This window comes from Pongo pygmaeus, chromosome 7 (assembly GCF_028885625.2).
Source record: "Pongo pygmaeus isolate AG05252 chromosome 7, NHGRI_mPonPyg2-v2.0_pri, whole genome shotgun sequence".
Lineage (NCBI taxonomy): Eukaryota > Metazoa > Chordata > Mammalia > Primates > Hominidae > Pongo > Pongo pygmaeus.
Genome location: NC_072380.2, coordinates 101,221,460 through 101,232,789, shown reverse-complemented (window position 1 = coordinate 101,232,789; position 11,330 = coordinate 101,221,460).

Sequence of the window (11,330 nt, the reverse complement as noted above, 5' to 3'; positions counted from 1 at the left end):
CAGAGAAGATCCATTAAAAAATACAATTAGAAATAATGACAGGAATGTTACTGCTGACCCCATAGAAATAAAAACCATCAGAAACTACTATGAACACATCTATACACACAAACTAGAAAACCTAGAAGAGAAGGGTAAATTCCTGGACACCCTCCCAAGGCTGAGCCAGGAAGAAATTGATCCCTGAACAGACCAATAATGAGCTCCAAAATTGAATCAGTAATGAATAGCCTTCCAAGCAATAAAAGCCCAGGACCTGATGAATTCACAGATGTACAAAGAAGAGCTGGTACAATTTCTACAGAAACTATTCCCGCAAATTGAGGAGAAATGATTTCTCCCCAACTCATTCTATGAGTCAAACATCATGTTGATACCAAACCTGACAGAGAAAAAACAAAAATTGAAAACGTCATGCCAATATCCTTGATGAATATCAATAAAAAATCCTCAACAAAATACTCGCAAATTGAATTCAGCAGCACATCAAAAAGCTAATCCACCTTGATCAAGTAGCTTTCATATCTGGGATGCAAGGTTGGTTCAACATACTAAAATCAATGTGATGTATTACATAAACAAAACTAAAGGCAAAAACCACATGATTATCTCAATAGATGCAGAAAAGGCTTTTGATAAAATTCAACATCCTTCATGTTAAAAACTCTCAATAAACTAGGTGTTGAATGAATATACCTCAAAATAATAAGAGCCATCTATGACAAACCCATAGCCAATATTATACTGATGGGCAAAAGCTAGAAGCAATCCCCTTGAAAGCCAGCACAAGACAAGGATGCCCTCTCTCACCACTCCTATTCAACATATAATTGGAAGTCCTAGCCAGAGAAGTCAAGCAAGAGAAAGAAATAAGAGGCATCCAAAGAGGAAGAAAGGAAGTCAAACTATCTCGGCTTATGGATGACATTATTCTATATCTCAAAAACACCATAGTCTCAGCCTAAAAGCTCCTTCAGCTGATAAACAACTTCAGCAAAGTTGCAGGACACAAAATCAATGTACAAAAATCACTAGGATTCCTATACACCAACAGCAACCCAACTGAGAACCAAAGCAGAAAGGCAATAACATTCACAATTGCCACAATAAAATAACTTAGAAATATAGCTAACCAGAGAGGTGAAACATCTCTACAATGAGAACTACAAAACACTGCTCAAAGAAAGCAGAGAAGAAACAAATAAAAAAAATTGCCATGCTTATGGATAGGAAGATTCAATATCATCAAAATGTTCATACTGCCCAAAGCAATTTACAGATTCAATGCTATTCCTGTCAAACTACCAAAGACATTCTTCACAAAGCTAGGAAAATTATTTTAAAATATTTATGAAAGAGAACATTCGGTGTTTGGTTTTCTCTTCCTGTGTTACTTTGCTGAGAATGATGGTTTCCAATTTAATCCGTGTGCCTGAAAAGGATGTGAACTCATCCTTTTTTATGGCTGGATAGTATTCCATGGTGTATATGTGTCACATTTTATTTATACAGTCTTTCATTGATCGGCATTTGGGTTGGTTCCAAGACTTTGCTATTGTGAACAGTGCTGCAATAAACATACGTGTGCATGTGTCTTTATAGCAGCATGGTTTATAATCTTTTGGGTATATACCCAGTAATGGGATTGCTGGGTCATATGGTATTTCTACTTCTAGATCCTTGAGGAATCGCTACACCGTCTTTCACAATGGTTGAACTAATTTACACTCCCACCAACAGTGTAAAAGCATTCCTATTTCTCCACATCCTCTCCAGCATCTGTTGTTTCCTGACATTTTAATGATCACTGTTCTAACTGGCATGAGATGGTATCTCATTGTGGTTTTGACTTGCATTTCTCTAATGACCAGTGATGATGAACATTTTGTTGGCTGCATAAATGTCTTCTTTTGATAAGTGTCTGTTCATATGCTTCACCCATTTTTTGATAGGGTTGTTTGTTTTTTTCATGTAAATTTGTTTAAGTTCTTTGTAGATGCTGGATATTAGCTCTTTTTCAGATGGATTGATTGCAAAAATTTTTTCCCATTCTGTAGGTTGCCTGTGTACTCTGATGATAGTTTCTTTTGCTGTGCAGAAGGTCTTTAGTTTAATTTGTCAATGTTTGCTTTTGTTGCCATTACTTTTGGTATTTTAGTCATGAAGTCTTTGCCCTTCCCTATGTCCTGAATAGGATTGCCTAGGTTTTCTTCTAGGGTTTTGATGATTTTAGGTCTTACATTTAAATCTTTAATCCATCTTGAGTTAATTTTTGTATAAGGTGTGAGGAAGGGATCCAGTTTCAGCTTTCTGCATGTGGCTAGCTAGTTTTTCCAGCACCATTTATTAAATAGGGAATCCTTTCCCCATTGCTTGTTTTGGTCGGGTTTGTCAAAGATCCGATGGTTGTAGATGTGTGGTGTTATTTCTGAGGCCTCTATTCGGTTCCATTAGTCTATATATCTGTTTTGGTACTAGTACCATGCTGTTTTGGTTACTGTAGCCTTGTAGTATAGTTTGAAGTCAGGTAGCACAATGCTCCAGCTTTGCTCTTTTTGCTTAGGATTGTCTTGGCTATGCAGGTTCTTTTTTGGTTCCATATGAAGTATAAACTAGTTTTTTCCAATTCTATGAAGAAAGTCAATGGTAGCTTGATGGGGATAGCATTGAATCTATAAATTACTTTGGGCAGTATGGCCATTTTCATGATATTGATTCTTTCTATCCATGAGCATGGAATGTTCTTCCATTTGTTTGTGTCCTTTTTTATTTCCTTGAGCAGTGGTTTGTAGTGCTCTTTTAAGAGGTCATTCACATCCCTTGTAAGTTGGATTCCTAGGTATTTTATTCTCTTTGCAGCAATTGTGAATGGGAGTTCACTCATGATTTGGCTCTGTGTTTGTCTGTTATTGTTGTATAGGAATGCTTGTGATTTTTGCACGTTGATTTTTGTATCCTGAGACTTTGCTGAAGTTGCTTATCAGCTTAAGAAGATTTTTGGCTGAGATGATGGGGTTTTCTAAAAATACAATCATGTCATCTGCAAACAGAGACAATTTGACTTCCTCTTTTCCTAATTGAATACCTTTTATTTCTTTCTCTTGCCTGATTGCCCTGCCCAGAACTTCCAATACTTTGTTGAATAGGAGTGGTGAGAGGTGACATCTTTGTCTTGTGCTGGTTTTCAAAGGGAATGCTTCCAGTTTTTGTCCATTCAGTATGATATTGGCTGTGGGTTTGTCATAAATAGCTCTTATTATTTTGAGATACGTTCCATCAATACCTAGTTTATTGAGAGTTTTTAGCATAAAGGGTATTGGATTTTGTTGAAGGCCTTTTCTGCATCTATTGAGATAACCATGTGGTTTTTGTCGTTGGTTCTGTTTATGTGATGGATTACATTTATGGATTTGCATATGTTGAACCAGCCTTGCATCCCAGGGATGAAGCTGACTTCATCGTGGTGGACAATTTTTTTAATGTGCTGCTGGATTTTGTTTGCCAGTATTTTATTGAGGATTTTCACATCAGTGTCCATCAGGGATATTGGCCTAACATTTTCTTTTTTGTTGTTGTTGTTGTGTCTCTGCCAGGTTTTGGTATCAGGATGATACTGGCCTCATGAAATGAGTTAGGAGGATTTCCTCTTTTTCTATTGTTTGGAATAGTTTCAGAAAGAATGGTACCAGCTCCTCTTTGTACCTCCTGTAGAATTCAGCTGTGAATCTGTCTGGTCTTGGACTATTTTTGGTTGGTAGGCTATTAATTACTGCCTTGATTTCGGAACATTGGTCTATGCAGAGATTTGACTTCTTCCTGGTTTAGTCTCGGGAGAGTGTATGTGTCCAGGAATGTATCCATATCTTCTAGATTTTCTAGTTTCTTTGCATAAAGGTGTTTATGGTATTCTCTGTTGGTAGTTTGTATTTCTGTGGGATCAGTGGTGATATCCCCTTTATCATTTTGCATTGCATCTATTTGATTCTTCCCTTTTTTCTTCTTTATTAGTCTGGCTAGCAGTCTATCTATTTTGTCAATCTTTACAGAAATCCAGCTCCTGGATTCATTTACTTTGTGTCTCTGTCTCCTTCAGTTCTGCTCTGATTTTGTTATTTCTTGTCTCTGCTAGCTTTTAAATTTGGTTGCTCTTGTTTCACTAGTTTTTTTTAATTGTGAAATTAGGGTGTTGATTTTAGATCTTTCCTGCTTTCTCTTGTGGGCATTTAGTGCTATAAAGTTCCCTCTACACACTGCTTTAAATGTGTCCCAGAGATTCTGGTAAGTTGTGTTTTTGTTCTCACTGGTTTCAAAGAACATCTTTATTTCTACCTTCATTCTGTTATTGACCCAGTACTCATTACAGGGTAAGTTGTTCAGTTTCCATGTAGTTGAGCGGTGTTGAGTGAGTTTCCTAATCTTGAGTTCTAATTTGATTGCACTGTGATCTGAGAGACCGTTTGTTGTGATTTCTTTTCTTTTACATTGCTGAGGAGTATTTTACTTCTAATTATGTGGTCAATTTTTGAGTCAGTATGATGTGGTGCTGAGAAGAATGTATATTCTGTTGATTTGGGGTGGACAGTTCTGTAGATGTCTATTAGGTCTGCTTGGTCCAGAGCTGAGTTCAAGTCCTGGATATCCTTATTAATTTTCTGTCTCATTGATCTGTCTAATATTGACAGTGGGATGTTAAAGTCTCCCACTGTTATTGTTTGGGTGTTTAAGTCTCTTTGTAGGTCTCTAAGAACTTGCTTTATGAACTTGGGTGCTCCTGTATTGGGTCAATATATATTTAGGATAGTTACTTCTCCTTGTTGCGTTGATCCCTTTATCATTATGTCATGCCCTTCTTTGTCTATTTTGACCTTAGTTTGTTTAAAGTCTGGTTTATTAAAGACTAGGATTGCAACCCCTGCCTTTTTGTTGTTGTTTCTTTTGTTTGTTTGTTTGTTTTGCTTTCCATTTCCTTGGTAAATCTATAAAAACTATAAAAACCCTGGAAGACAACCTAAGCAATACCATCCTGGACATAGAAATGGGCAAAAATTTCATGACAGAGACACTAAAAGCAATTGCAACAAAAGCAAAAATTGACAAATGGTAACTGATTAAACTGAAGAGCTTCTGCACAGCAAGAGAAACTATTCACAAGAGAAACTATTCACAGAGTAAACAGACAACCTAGAGAATGGGAGAAAATATTTGAAAACTATTCATCTGACAAAGGTCTAATATCCAGCATCTATGAGGAACTTAAATTTATAAGAGAAGAACAAACCACTCCATTAAAAATTGGGCAAAGGACATGAACAGACACTTCTCAAAAGAAGACATAAATGCAGCCAACAGGCATATCAGAAAAGCTCAATATCACTGATTATTAGAAAAATGCAAATCAAAACCACAATGAAATATGATCTCACACTAGTCAAAATGACTACTAAAACACCAAAACATAACAGATGCTGGAGAGGTTGTGGAGAAAAGGAAACCCTTACGCACTGTTGGTAAGAGTGTAAATTAGTTCAACCATTGTGGAAAGCAGTCTGGTGATTCCTCAAGAAGCTAAAAGCAAAATACCATTTGACTCAGCAATCCCATTACTGGGTATAAACCCAGAGGAATATAAAGCATTCTACCATAAAGACACACACATGCAAATGTTCATTGCAGCACTGTTCACAATAGCAAAGTCATGGAATCAACCCAAATGCCCATAAATGACAACCTGGATAAAGAAAATGTGGTACATATACAACATGGTATATATATTTTTTCTTTGTTTATTATACATTAAGTTCTGGGATACATGTGCAGAATGTGCAGGTTTGTTTCATACGTATACACGTGCCATGATGGTTAGCTGCACCCATCAACCTGTCATCTACATTAGGTATTTTTCCTAATGCTATCCATCCCCAAGCCCCCCACCCCCCAACAGGCCCCAGTGTGTGATTGTTCCCTTGCCTGTGTCCATATGTTTTCATTGTTCAACTCCCACTTATTAGTGAGAATATGTGGTGTTTGTTTTTCTGTTCCTGTGTTAGTTTGCTGAGGAAGATAGTTCCAGCTGCATCCATGTCCCTGCAGAGAACATGAACTCATCGTTTTTATGGCTGCATAGTATTTCACGATGTATGCAGCCATAAAAAGAATAAGGTTATGTCTTTTGTGGGAACATGGATGGAGCTGCAGGCTATCATTCTTAGCAAACTCATACAGGAACAGAAAACCAAATACCACAATGTTCTCACTTATAAGTGGGAGCTAAATTATAAGAACTTAAGAATACAAAGAAGGAAACAAGAAACCCTGATGTCTACTAGAAAGAGGAGGGTCGGAGGACGGAGAGAGCAGAAAAGATAATTATTGAGTACTAAGACTAGTACCTAAGTGATATAATAACATGTACAAAAAACCCCTGTGACATGTGTTTATCAATGTAAAAAACCTTCACATGTACCACCAAACCTAAAATAATTTTTTTAAAAAACGTGTGTGTGTATATATGTATATGTTTATACTAACTATACACATACCCACATGCGTGCACACACACACACACACACACACACACACAATAAACCCAACAACATTTTGATATTATTTTTGTTTAAAGAGTCAACTATCTTTTGGAGAGATTTAAAATATAAGAAGAGAATTCCGTATGTTAACACATATCTTTATCATATTTTGGGTTTTGCATTTCTTTGTGTATATCTATCATTCTGTTTACTATTTTTCAGCTTCTGCTTAAAGGAATTTCATTAACATTTCCTAAAGTGTTGGTCTGCAGACAGTGAATTCCTTCAGCTTTTGTATTCTGAACATGGCTTTATTTTGCCTTCGATATTGAAAGATATAGGTGTAGCACTCTAGTCTGACTTTATTTTTATTTTAGTGCTTCCATAATGTTGCCCTGGTTTCTTCTTGCTTGCATTGTCTCTGATCAAATCTGCCAACATCCTTTTTGTTATTATAATGTATGTAACATGTCTTTCCTCTGGCTGCTGTTAAAATTCTTCTTTTTATCCTTGGTTTTGAACCGTTTAATTGGATATTCTTTGATGTAATTTTCTTTAATATGTCCCATGCTTGGAATTTTTTAAGTTTCTTAAATCTATGGATTTATAATTTTCATCAAATTTTGAAATGTTTGGCTATTATCTCTTCATTTTTCTTCCCTCACTAATGTTCTGTCCTTTCACATCCTCAAGAAAGAGATAATGACTGGATTTATCTCTTCCGGGATGTTCATTTATAGGGCTGAATGGTGTAGGAGAATGGGGAAATTGTGTGGAGTCTAGTGTCCTCTCTCTTTCTCTCTCCCTCTCTCTCTCTGTTTCTCTTTGTTTTTCTCTCTTTTGTGTAGTATGATGATCTCATGCATTGGTGGTCATTTAATGGTAAGCCTGAAATTTGGATTAGAAAAACATTTGCTTGGGTCTTGAGCATAAATTACATACACCAACCAAGTGTCATCACTGTTTCGTTTTAGGAGTCACTGCCACCTATTTTAAACAGTATAGTGGTTTGATTTCCTGTTTAACATTGTCCTTCATGTGTGTAACTCTACTGGAAATCTTATGTGTAATATATAAGCTGTGTTTGAGAATCTTTGGTATTCCAGAGGAATACTAGTGAAATTCAATCAACATCCCGGGGGAAGTTAAAGCGTAAGAAGAAAATAAAGGAGCACGAAAGAGCATATTAAACTTGAAACACTGAATTTACACTTTATGCACAAGAAAAGGAATATGTTGGGGACTGTTTGAAATGAAATTAAAGAGTTATTGAGGAAGTATGTATTTTATCCACAATATAATGCAGAAATATTTAAAATAGTATCATAACAATGTTATAGTATTCAGGTGAGAAATAATAAGAATAATAAAGGCAGTAGCAGTGAAAATAGAAGAGGCAGTATTTGAGAATAGAAATATTAATGATGTAACATTTATGAGATTGGTTGGAGTAGACAGTAAGAGAAAAACGGTATGGAGTAATGCTCAACTTACTGGCTTGAACATCTGGGTATGTTGATGCCGTTGATGATCAGGTTTGGGAAAAAAATGTTAAGCAACATTTGTGAGAGCTTCAGAATCATGTGAGTTTATATAGAGTCATGCACAATTTATGATGTGCTAGTTATAACATCCATCTTCTCCCACTTAAGAAAACATAAGTGAATAAGATGATTTTTATTGCAAGAATGGACTTGAATCTTCTCTAAATAATTTTTTAATTTTAGTACTTTATTAATAACAAATTATTTGTGGCATTTCTTGCAGCTTCTGGAAACAGACCAACATGTTACTTTACCACCAAATTAGAAGTTATAATCTCCTCACTTGTCTCCTTACCTCCAGCCTAACCTGATTTAGGACTGTCTTCCATTATGGCCATGCTTATCCTGAAAGTTCCCATGACATTGCATCTTTCAGTTAGATTTCTCAGACTATTGATTAAAATAAAAACTTCATATCTTAGCATACATATTTCTTTAATGTGATTCTTAATCTATTATTACAGCCTCATTTTAAGTGTCTCTCTCTTCTTGTGTGACACTTCCAAGATGCTGCTGATCGTTTGCAACTCCATACCTTTGCAGATGCTGTCCCTTTTGACTGGAATAACTCATTCTATTCTTTCAGCTGCTCGTGGCCTTAAAAATATCTACTCATCTCTCAACTTTCAGCTCAAATACCACCCCTCCAATAAAATCTTCAACTTCCTTAACAAGAGTGAACTGCTCTGCAACAAACTTTGGCCACATCTCTGCAATAGCACCTCTTAAAATGTATTTAATTTATTAAAATAGGCAATGACACAGTTTATTTTATCTGTTTCTATCTGTCTTGTGGTTAAAAATGTGAACTTCCAAAAACACAGTGTGTCATTAATCATTGTAATGATTAACACATTGTCATGTTCAATATAGACCCAATGAATTGAGGGGATGAAATTTAAAAAATTTAAATTAAAAAAAATTAGTGATTGTGTTTTTTTCCAATCTTCTATATATATGTGGCACTTTTGATTACACTACATATGAATTACTGAATGAGGCATTTTAAAGTTCCTAGTAATAATTGTTGATTCATTCTGTTTATTTTTAGTTCTGTCAATTTTTAGATTTTGACACTGATTTTAAGTGTATATGTATTTGGATTGCTCTATTTTCTGGAGGAATTGCCTTTTTTATAGTTTTGAAATATGCTTCCTTATCTTAAATTGTACCTTATATGATAGGAACATAAATTTTGTGACATGAGTTACCATTGGATACATTTTCTATGTATTTACTTTCCATAAATTTTCCCCATAAATGTACTTTATATTTAAAATGATTCTCTTATAAACTTCTTATAGTTAGGACTTAATTTTTGTCCAGTTTGACAATTTTGCTTTTTAATTTGAGTGTTTATTCTTTATACATGTAATGCAATTAACAATAAGGTTAATTTTGTTTACCATCTTGCTATTTGGTTTCTTTTGCCCTGATAGTCTTTGTTTCTTTGCCCACACTGCTAATTTCTTGATTAATCTATGTATTTTAGTATAAAATTTTATCTCTTTTATTGGCCTTTTAGATATATCTCTCTGATATGTGAATAAATTTATGTAAAGATGTGTCATCCTTTATAAACGTGAATATAAATATCTTTGCTGTGCTTGATATCATAAACAATTTCTTGCCCACAGTGTTCTTTTGCTTGTAAACATGTTTTCCCAAATTGCTCATTAATGTCTTTTTCCAAAGAATTGAAAATCATGTTTTCCTTAAAAAGCCTGCAAAATTGCAAACCCACACGCCCATCTACTGATAATTATAATTTATTCATGAGAACTTGTTTACTAGCACTGTGATAAAAAAATGGCTACCTTGACCAAAGAGATAAGTTCTCCAAAAGTTATAAACAATTTACATAACCCATGATTTAATGTATGAGATGACTGTGGGTGTAACTAATTAGAGCTGGATGATACAACTGTGAGTCAATAGACTAGGAGGGATTTTGGCTGCCCAAGCACCCCAGTCAGCATATAAGCCCACAGTCCAGAACATGTTGAACATCAATTGGGCATGAATTCCCTGGGCATCTCTCAAGTACACTACATTGTTTGATGATCTAATACACACCAACCATAAGGAAACTGCAACTCCCAGTGCAGATGATGGTAACCCATCTGCAAGAAGATGTCACTAGACAGACCAGCTGTGAGCAAGTAACAGACAGTAAAGATAGTGAGAGAGCCTGCCAGAAAAGGCAGCATGTGCATTCTTGCCCTTCCCCCTTTTTTTTCCTTGTAATTGATAGCTTTTTGAAGAATTTATTTAAATGTAGTGGTTTTCAGTTCAATCTTTCTCAGTATGCTTTCTTAGAGATATTTTAAAACCAAGGTTCAGTTTTGATCTTCAAGTGATATTACTTAGCATGAAACAACCTTGTTTCTACTGAGTAATATCAGTATATTTTATAGATGATATTATATTGAGTAATATCTTCTTTTCTTTAAAATTTTGTAAACAGTTGCTCTAGCAATTGTAATATGTGTCCTGAACTTGTGCTTATCCTAGAATTAGTACTTTACCACTGCACATATAAGACACTTCTATTTATTCTTTCCAATCTTTGTGTTGCTATGGTAAATACACTTCTATCTATTTTATGAACACCATAATACATTATTATTATTGTTGGTTCAATTGTTCTTCTTGAAAATCCAAGTTTATAGAGGTCTAATTTACATACATTAAGAGTCACCATCAGTTTTTTATTAGAGATGTTAAGAATAGAAAATACTTAGTCATTTATATTTACTCACATATGTACCATTGCTGGTATTTTTCCTTTATTCCCTTAGACCTACATTTCCATCTGGTATCATTCTCTTCAACCTGAGGAATTCTGTTAGTATTTTTTTTTTTTTTTTTTAGTCCAGGTCAGCCAGTGACAAAATCAGCTTTCACAGTTAATACTTTGTTTATATTACACACGTTTTGAAGGATAGTTTCACTGAATATGGAATTCTAGTTTTCAGCTTCCTCAAGAAAAAATAACTTTAAAAATGTAACTCCACTCTCTTCTGGCTTGCCTTGCTTTTGATGACAAAGTAACTCTCATTTTTTGCATTGTTCATCATATTATAATATTTCCTTGTCTTTTAGCTTCTTTTAAACCTTTCTTGTTCTTTGCTTTTTGGAAATTTGACTATAATGTGCCTAGGTATGGTTTTCTTTCCATTTTTTTATTCTTGCACTTCATTGAACTTTTTGAATCTGTGATTACTACTTTTTATCAAAATTGTAGCATTTCTCTCTATTA